General features: G+C 47.1%; 1 pseudogene; it reads right to left on the bottom strand.

Moving 5' to 3' along the window:
• Positions 1 to 7,800: 7,800 nt before the first annotated feature.
• Positions 7,801 to 8,970, bottom strand: LOC147984941 (protein FAR1-RELATED SEQUENCE 5-like; annotated as a pseudogene).
• Positions 8,971 to 9,908: the final 938 nt, after the last annotated feature.

Here is a 9,908-nt window from a genome sequence, read left to right on the forward strand (position 1 = left end):
TTCGCTTTGTAAACAGAAGCCTCCATGTAAACACACATGATGTAAAAACAACAGAGACCCCGCTTTAGCTGAGGCGCCGGTTTATTATATTGATCATAATATATACATTGTCATAATTATGTACATAAAAAGAGCCTATGGCTCAAGAATAGTAAGGCCGAAGATGAGCTATATTCCACGGCCGCTGGGTCTCCTCCTCCGATTTACGTGAGTCTTTGTGCTCTCGAACATCGATAAGGTAGTATGATCCATTGTGCAAATTTTTGCTGACCATGAAAGGCCCTTCCCAAGGTGGGGACAACTTGTGCATATCAGTCTGATCCTGGATGAGTCGAAGCACCAGATTGCCTTCTTGAAAAGTTCTGGTTTTAAACCGGCGGCTGTGACAAGGTCACAGATCTTGTTGATAAATCGCCAAATGTGCTGCCGCAAGATCACACTCCTCATCTAACAGTTCCAGTGAGTCCTGACGTGCTTTCTCATTATCAGCTTCAACATAAGCCGCCACACGGGGCGGGTCATGACGTATGTCACTAGGGAGAACTGCCTCTACTCCGTAAACCATGAAGAAAGGCGTGTAACCCATAGATCTGTTTGGTGTGGTGTTGATACTCCATAACACGGAAGGTAACTCCTCCACCCAACAACCCGGCGTCCACTTTAAAGGAACCATAAGCCGTGGTTTGATACCTCTCAAAATTTCTTGATTAGCCCTCTCTGCTTGACCATTAGAATGGGGGTGAGCTACTGATGACACGTCAAGCCGGATGTGCTCACGTTGACAAAATTCTTCCATAGCACCCTTGGACAGATTAGTACCATTATCAGTTATAATGTTGTGTGGAAAACCAAACCGGAATATCACCTTTTTGATGAATTGAACCGCCGTGGCCGCATCACACTTAATGACTGGCTCTGCCTCTACCCACTTGGTAAACGTATCAACCGCCACCAGCAGGTGGGTCTTCTTTTCCTTGGACCTCTTAAGAGGTCCAACCATATCGAGCCCCCGAGTTGCAAATGGCCAATTTATTGGAATCATTCTTAATTCTTGAGCCGAAACATGAGCACGGCGTCCAAACTTCTAACAACCGTCACACCTCCTTACCAAATCCTCAGCATCAGCATGAGCCGTCAACCAATAGAAGCCGTGACGAAAGGCTTTAGCCACCAAGGATTTTGAACCGGCATGGTGACCACAATCTCCTTCGTGGATCTCACGCAGAATCTCACAACCTTCTTGAGGAGACACACAACGCTGAAACGCTCCTATGACACTGCAATGATGTAGCTCCCCATTGACAATGGTCATAGACTTGGATCGCTGGATTATCTGCTGGGCCAAGTTTTCATCGTCTAGTAACTCGCCCCGGTTCATGTATGCTAGGTATGGGATCGTCCAATCCGGAATAACATGAAGAGCCGCCACCAATTGAGCCTCGGGGTCAGGGATAGCCAAATCCTCCTCCGTAGGTATCTTGACTGACGGATTATGCAGCACATCTAAAAAGGTATTGGGTGGCACCGGTTTATGTTGAGAGCCTAAGCGACTTAAAGCATCTGTCGCTTCATTCTTTCGTCGGTCTATATGGTTAACCTGATAACCCTTGAAATGACCAGCCACTGCATCCACCTCTCGTCTATATGCCGCCATGAGTGGATCCTTGGAATCCCAAGTGCCAGATACATGTTGAGCCACCAGGTCCGAGTCACCAAAGCACTTAACCCGGCTTAAATTCATTTCCTTAGCCATCCGAAGACCATGGAGCAAGGCCTCATACTCAGCTGCATTGTTAGTACAAGGGAACATTAAATGGAGAACATAACAAAACTTAACACCTCATGGGGAAGTTAATATGACTCCAGCCCCCGAGCCCTCCAATTGCCTGGACCCATCAAAATGAATAGTCCAATAAGTGTTGTATGGTTTTTCCTCCGGTGCTTGCAACTCTGTCCAATCATTGATGAAGTCTACTAGTGCTTGGGATTTGATTGTTGTGCGAGGCGTATACTTTAGCCCGTGAGGTCCAAGCTCAATAACCCATTTAGCAATCCGGCCAGTTGCTTCTCTGTTTTGGATGATATCTCCCAAGGGGGCTTAACTGACCACTATGATAGGATGACCCTGAAAATAATGCTTGAGCTTCCGGCTTGCCATAAAAACCCCATACACCAGCTTCTGCCAATGTGGGTATCTCTGTTTGGACTCAATAAGCACCTCAGTGATAAAATAAACCGGCCGTTGAACCGGATACTCTTTTCCAGCCTCCTTGCGCTCCACAACAATAGCCACACTAACAGCCTGGGCATTAGCAGCCACATATAGTAAAAGGACAGGTGGCTTGGCTAACTGTCTCTTCAAATCCTCGAGCGCTATATCAGCAGCATTACTCCAGGCGAAGTGATTCATTTTCTTTAGCATCTGCTACAAAGGGATAGCCTTCTCTCCAAGGCGACTGATAAACCGGCTTAAGGCTGCAATCCGGCCCGCCAAACACTGAACATCATTGATACAAGCTGGTTTAGCCAGAGATGTGATAGCCGTGATCTTCTCCGGATTAGCTTCAATGCCCCTGTTAGACACCAGAAAACCCAAAAGCTTGCATGTCGGTACACCGAAGACACATTTGGCCGGATTAAGCATCATCTTATAAACCCGGAGGTTATCAAAAGTTTCCTTCAAGTCACCTATCAATGTCTCCTCCTTTCTAGACTTCACCACAATATCATCCACATATGCATGAACATTGTGCCCAATCTGTTTATGCAAACAATTCTGGACGCAACGCTGATAGGTCGCTTGGGCACTCTTGAGCCCGAAAGGCATAGATACATAGCAGAAGGCTCCAAAGGGAGTTATGAAAGTTGTTTTCTCCTGGTCCTTAACTGCCATTTTGATCTGATGATAACCAGAATAAGCATCCAGAAAACACAAACGGTCACAACCTGCTGTAGCATCAATAATTTGATCGATACAAGGGAGAGCAAAGGGGTCAGCTGGACAGGCTTTGTTTAAGTCTGTGTAATCCACACACATACGCCAAGTGCCGTTTTTCTTAAGTACCAACACTAGATTAGCTAGCCACTCAGGGTGAAAGACCTCCACGATAAACCCTGCTGCCAAAAGCCGGGCTACCTCCTCACCAATAGCTTTACGCCTCTCTTCGTTGAAGCGGCGAAGAAACTGCCTGACCGGTTTAAACTTAGGATCTATATTAAGGGTGTGCTCAGCGAGTTCCCTCGGTACACCTGGCATGCCAGAAGGCTTCCATGCAAAGATGTCCCGGTTCTCACGGATGAACTCGATGAGCGTGCTTTCCTATTTCGGATCCAGGTTAGCGCTGATACTGAATTGCTTGGATGAATCGCCAGGAACAAAGTCAACCAGCTTAGTCTCCTCAGCCGATTTAAATTTCAGCGCCGGATCATGCTCGGTAGTTGGCTTTTTCAGAGAAGTCATATCTGTCGGATCAACATTGTCCATATAAAAATTTAACTCCTCTGTGGCACAAACCGACTCAGCATAAGCCGCATCACCATCTTCACATTCCAAAGCAATCTTCCGGCTCCCATGTATTGTGATGGTCCCCTAATGACCCGGCATCTTAAGCTGCAGATAAACATAACAAGGCCTTGCCATGAACTTAGCATAAGCCGGCCGTCCGAACAGGGCATGATATGGACTCTTGATTTTCACCACTTCAAAAGTCAACACCTCTGATCTTGAATCATGATCATCTCCAAAAGCAACTTCCAGCGCTATCTTGCCAACTGGGTATGCCGATTTACCAGGCACCACCCCATGAAACACGGTGTTTGACGGTTTAAGATTCTTATCTGTTAACCCCATGCGATGGAAGGTTTCATAATAAATGATATTGATACTGCTTCCTCCATCCATAAGCACCTTGGTAAACTTATACCCCCCAACCTCTGGTGCCACCACCAAGGCCAGATGACTCGGATTGTCAACCCAGGGTGGATGATCTTCTCTACTCCACAAGATGGGATGTTTGGACCAGCGCAGATAACGAGGTACCGCTGGTTCAACAGAGTTCACATCCCTTTTATGAAGCTTTTGATTGCGCTTACATAAGCTAGTGGTAAAGACATGATACTGCCCACTATTCAACTGTATCGGATTGCTCTGATAACCCGATTGATGCTGCTATTGATTCCCCTGATGGTTGTAACCTCCCTGGTTCCCCTGACTGCCTTGATTGCCATGCCTAGTTTGGTTGCCTTGGAATCCTTAACTGGAGCTGCCACCTCCATAACTCGGCCCATGGAAACCGCCTCCTGAACCGTCGGGCGGTCCATTGTCGTATTGAAAGAGATTTGAATTTTTGAACTCCCACATAATGAAGAAATCCTTCCAAAGATGCGTGGCCGGCCTCTCCTTTGATCTGTGCTTTGGGCAAGGCTGATTTAGCAGGCGTTCCAGATTGGGGCCTGACCCTCCACCTCGTTGGGGTGGTTTACCCTTACGCCGCTGACCGTTATCCTGGGTGTTGGTGTTAGCCACAAAGTCCAGGCTATTATCCGCTTTACGTTTACCGTTGTTCCCATGACCTGCCGGGTTATGCTGTTGTCCCTTGGCGCTGCCGCTCTTCTTTCCCTTCCATGTCTTCTCATCATCAGGCTCGGGGTCCTTGGTACTATCAGAGTCGGCATATTTCACCAGAGCCGCCATAAGTGTTCCCATGTCATTACAATGGCGTTTGAGCCGTCCCAACTTCAGCTTCAAAGGTGCAAACTGGCAATTGCCTTCCAATGTTAAAACGGCTGTGTCAGTGTTGATGCGGTCTGATGAATGCAAAGTCTCTGAAACCCGGTGCACCCAGTGGGTTGTTGATTCTCCTTCCTCCTGGACACAGGCAGCTAAATCCACGATTGACATGGGCTACTTGCACGTATCCTTGATATTCTGGATGAACCGGGCCCTTAACTCGGCCCACAAGCCAATGGAGTTGGCCGGCAGGTTTTTCAACCATGTGCGAGCAGTTCCCTCCAACATCATGGTAAAGTATTTGGCACACGCCGCCTCATCCACGTCCAGCATCTCCATTGCCATCACATAGCTTTCCACCCATGACTTGGGGGATAAATCGGCGGTGTAATTCGGTACCTTGCGCGGGCCTTGAAATCCTTGGGTAGCTGTACATTGCACAATGCGGGGATAAGACATGGTACTCCCAAAGAACTAGAGGTAACCCCCGGTTCCACCAACGTTGTTGGACGAACCGGAGTGAACTGATGAACCGGAGTGTGTTGTCGAACCGGAGCTTCGTGTTGTGCCGCTAACTCAGCTTCCCGACGTGCCCTGGCGCAATCCACTATATCCTAAGCATTGCCACCGCCACCTGTCGGGTTATGGCCACGGGGCGGATTATGATTCTGCACACTGCTTGATACGATCGGTTCATTGATATGCCTGCTGTAGCTCCGGCTCGGGCGGGGAGTAGAATGAATCCTTTCGCGGCTATATGAATAAGCCTGCTGTTGATTCAAGGCCGTCTGAAGGAACTCCCTAGCCCGTCGTGTTTCAACCGCCACTGGGGACTCGCCATCAATCGGGAGAGCTGCCAATCGTGAAGCGGCGGCAACGATGTTATCCAACGGGTTAGAGTAGTGATCCGGAGGTGTTGAGACATGTCATGATGGGATATCATTCTGATGAGGCGGAGGCGGTGGATCCGTCGCACGAGGCTGAACCGGTGCCCCGGTCCCAGGTGCCTCCGCCCGGTTTACCACGGGTTGGTTCTGGTGCCTGCTCCTGGCGTGTTAAAGAGATTCCTTTCCTTAAAGACCGGCGGAAGGTCCGACCGGTATCTTCTCCTCATGACGTCATTTGACGCACTTTGATCCAGCATGAGCGGGTAAGCCTGAGCCTCCAACTCGGCCCGCTCTGTAGCCATCCTGGTGTTCTCTGTTGCTAGGTCTGCTTTAGCTTGAGTTATCTGATCCTTCACCTTTGCAATCTCTGCGTTGTGCTGATCTCGGTTTGCCGCGTCCACCTCTGCTGCCAGCAACATTGCCAAAGCGTCGAACAAATCGGACAAAACCTGAGCCAGAGGCGGCGCAGAGCCCTCTGCTCCTGCTAGTGTTGCCTCTGCTGAACCGGAGATCATTGCTGCGGCGGTAGAAGAGTGCTGCGTTGATTGTGTACCGGCCATGAAGACTGCGACCCGACTCGGCGGATCCATGGGGTCCGGAATACTATCATCATCGGAACCTCCACTGACCCAGCCATCCTGCAGCTGATACAGTGACTCAGTCTCTCCGGTTGAAGACTCGTCATCAGAATAGACAACGGTTTGTCCACCAGATGCCGATCTATTCTCATATTCCGCTCCATGGATGACACCTACGAAGGCACGCTTTACAGCGGGCTGAACCTGGGCGGATCTTGCACACTGAGCCGTCTCGATGAGGTCGGTGCAGATGTCTAGCTCAGGGCCCGGTTCGCCGATCTTGCCGATGAAGACGTGAATTCCACCAAAGGGGACACGGTACCCGTACTCAATTGAGCCGGCGTCGAGACTCCATCCTGCATCATCGATGTAGAGCTTGCTGCGATGACTTTTTGGCATCCGGCCCACAGCGTACCCCTTGAGTCCTTCGAAGCTGCCCTTCAAGAACTCGAAACCATCATGCGATAGCCCAATGGTGGGTGCCAACTGTTGTGGTTTTGTCACGGCAGATGTCTTCGTGAAAGAACTTAGTTGTGGAGCCATCACGACGGGTTAACTTAAAGGGGTTAAAGCGGACAAGGGATGCAAGAGTTATACTGGTTCAGCCCCTTTCGATGAAGGTAAAAGCCTACGTCCAGTTGTGATGGTATTGCTTGGGTTTCGATGACCAGGGAGCGAATCCGCTTTGCCTGGCTCTCGAGTTATTGTGTCTTGTCCCTAAACCACCGCCGGGTCGCCCCTTTATATACATAGGTCGACACCTGTCGGTTTATAGAGTCTCGAGGCCGGATCATCAACGTGTCCAGCTCGGTCTCTATTCCTTCTATCTTATAATACAAGTTATATAACAATGTCGGTTTATGTCTACAGGCCTTATCCCGCCTTTGGGCCTTGGGCCTTCATGAAGCGACACCATCTTTTGTCTTCCTGGGCTTCAAATAAAGTAATCGTCATAGAGATAACCCGGCCTCTCCTAGCCGGTTTATGTCCAGTAGTAATATCCCCAACAGTGGTCGTGCTGATGAAGCGAACAATCAGTGTGGATTCACCCAATCTAACAGGCTCATAGTGTCCCAGTTGATGCAATAGTTTTCAATGGTCAAGCTTTAGTCAATCAAGTAGGATCTTGATGACTTCCGGGGTTTCTTCGGAACATCGCCGCAATCAGGGCAAGTTGTCCATTTGTGCCCCTGCTGCCGACATATGTTGTAGAATCTTGTTCGCTTACTCAAACCTTCATATGGCGCCTTCTCTCTGCTGGTCGGCCTACCAATTTCCTTCCACTTAGCTGGTGGCAACAACCCCGCAAGCATGTTCCCTAATTCGTGTGCTGAATTGTTGTCCTCATTGTTCACAACACTGTTTGCACCAGGTTCTACAGCGACGAGCGCGCCTTTGGACTGAACCTGGTTCAGCACATCTACATAATCAGCTAGTCTATCTTCAAGTCCAAGCCCATCCCTGACCTCTGTAAATGGCTTCATTTTAGAAGCACATTTCTTTAACAAAGACATCAGATGGTCGTATGCTTTCACACTATAGTCACCCATGCGAACAAGCTCCATAGCTACATATACATATTTAAATGCCTGAAACTAAATGAGTTCTACTGAGAATGGTCCTTCTGGTAATGGGCGAGGTGAGGCAGTAGGATATCCCTTGCATCCTTTGTCCATCTTTTATGTATGTGCTTCTTCAGGATTTCTGTAATGCATATACAGTCTAGCACCTACATCAATACATTTAGCTCCATTTAGGAAAAAAATTATATGTGACATCCAACATTTAATACATTATGAGTGCCTTTAATACATGGCTGCATAGCAGGCCCATGTGGGCAAATTGACCACATTCACATTCAAATTCATCGCCGCCATTCAGAAATGTAATTCTATATGAAATTCGACACCCACTTTTCTCTACGCTCAACCTCCGTATGTATTGCCACATATGTTTTACCTTTCTCAATTTCCTCAACCTGGTATGCACCACAGTCATATATTATGTGCCTGAATAGATCAAACATAGCTCTCGTATATATCTTCCCGGCATGCCTTTCTGCCGCAATGTTTGCCCGGAGAAGTGGTCTACCCTATAAACAGAAGCATTTTTTACTTATGTTAGAAATGCTCTCGACAGCACACTAAAATGATTGATCAACAAGTAATAACAAACTTATGATTCTGGTTCTTTTCTCCTCGTAATTTTCCTCCAACTCTGTCAAATAGCAACCTTATGTATTTCCTCACAAACATATGCATGGGGCAGCCTGGAGGCACATAATTCTTCAACATGTGGTTCGCCCTTTCACTTTGTTGTGTACTGGTCATCTTGGCACAGAACGCACCAGCGAAGTAAGGCTTCGCCCACTTGTGCCATATCTCAAACAATTGCGTCATGTAAGTGTGGTTCTTTAGGTTGTACTTCTCCACAAGAAACTTCCAAGCTTCCTCAAACTCATCTATATATGGTCAGCATATGGTTAACCACCTTCTGAAACTCATCGCATAAATTGCTCTTTTTTTAGTACAATGGGCCTAGGTACTCTTTTGCCTTCTTCAACACATGCCACTTGCACCATCGATGTGATGTTCCCGGTATAACATTCTCTATAGCCATTTCCATTGCTCGATTTTGGTCTGCAACATATTCATAGCAGATTTATTAGCCACTACACCAATAAATTAAACCAAATCTAATCGACAGATCATCAAGTTTTTAATCAATCATATGTAATCTTACCTGTCAGCATTGTCTGTGGCACCGCCCCACCCATCATCCTAATAAACTTTGTGAAACCCCACTCAAATGTCTCTGCCTTCTCATTACGCACTAGCACACTAAAGGAAATATGCCCTAGAGGCAATAATAAAGTTATTATTACAGCTAGAATTGTATTAACTGGAAACTTAGTACATGTGTGAATACATAGACAAACAGAATGTCACTAGTATGCCTGTACTTGCCTACCTCATTGAATCAATGATGGTTATGTTTCATGACCATAGACATGAGTTGTCATTTGATTAACGGGATCACATCATTAGAGAATGATGTGATTAACTTGACCCATCTGTTAGCTTAGCACGATGATCATTTAGTTTGTTTCTATTGCTTTCTCCATAACTTATACATGTTCCTATGACTATGAGCTCATGCAACTCCCGAATACCGGAGGAACACTTTGTGTGCTACCAAAAGTCACAATGTAACTGGGTGATTATAAAGGTTCTCTACAGGTGTCTCCAATGGTGTTTGTTGAGTTGGCATAGATCGATATTAGGATTTGTCACTCCGTGTATCGGAGAGGTATCTCTGGGCCCTCTCGGTAATGCACACCACTATAAGCATTGCAAGCAATGTGACTAATGAGTTAGTTGCGGGATGATGCATTACGGAACGAGTAAAGAGACTTGTCGGTAACAAGATTGAACTAGGTATGATTATACCGACGATCGAATCTCGGGCAAGTAACATACCGACGACAAAGGGAACAACGTATGTTGTTATGCGGTTTGACCGATAAAGATCTTCATAGAATATGTAGGAGCCAATATGAGCATTCAGGTTCCGCTATTGGTTATTGATCGGAGATTAGTCTCGGTCATGTCTACATAGTTCTCAAACCCGTAGGGTCCGCATGCTTAACGTTCTGTGACGATTTGTATTATGAGTTATGTGATTTGATGACCGAAGTTTGTTCGAAGTCCCGGA

The sequence above is a fragment of the Triticum urartu genome, chromosome 2A, assembly GCF_056163025.1.
Source record: "Triticum urartu cultivar PI428250 chromosome 2A, HENAU_Tu73, whole genome shotgun sequence".
NCBI classification, from domain to species: Eukaryota; Viridiplantae; Streptophyta; class Magnoliopsida; order Poales; family Poaceae; genus Triticum; species Triticum urartu.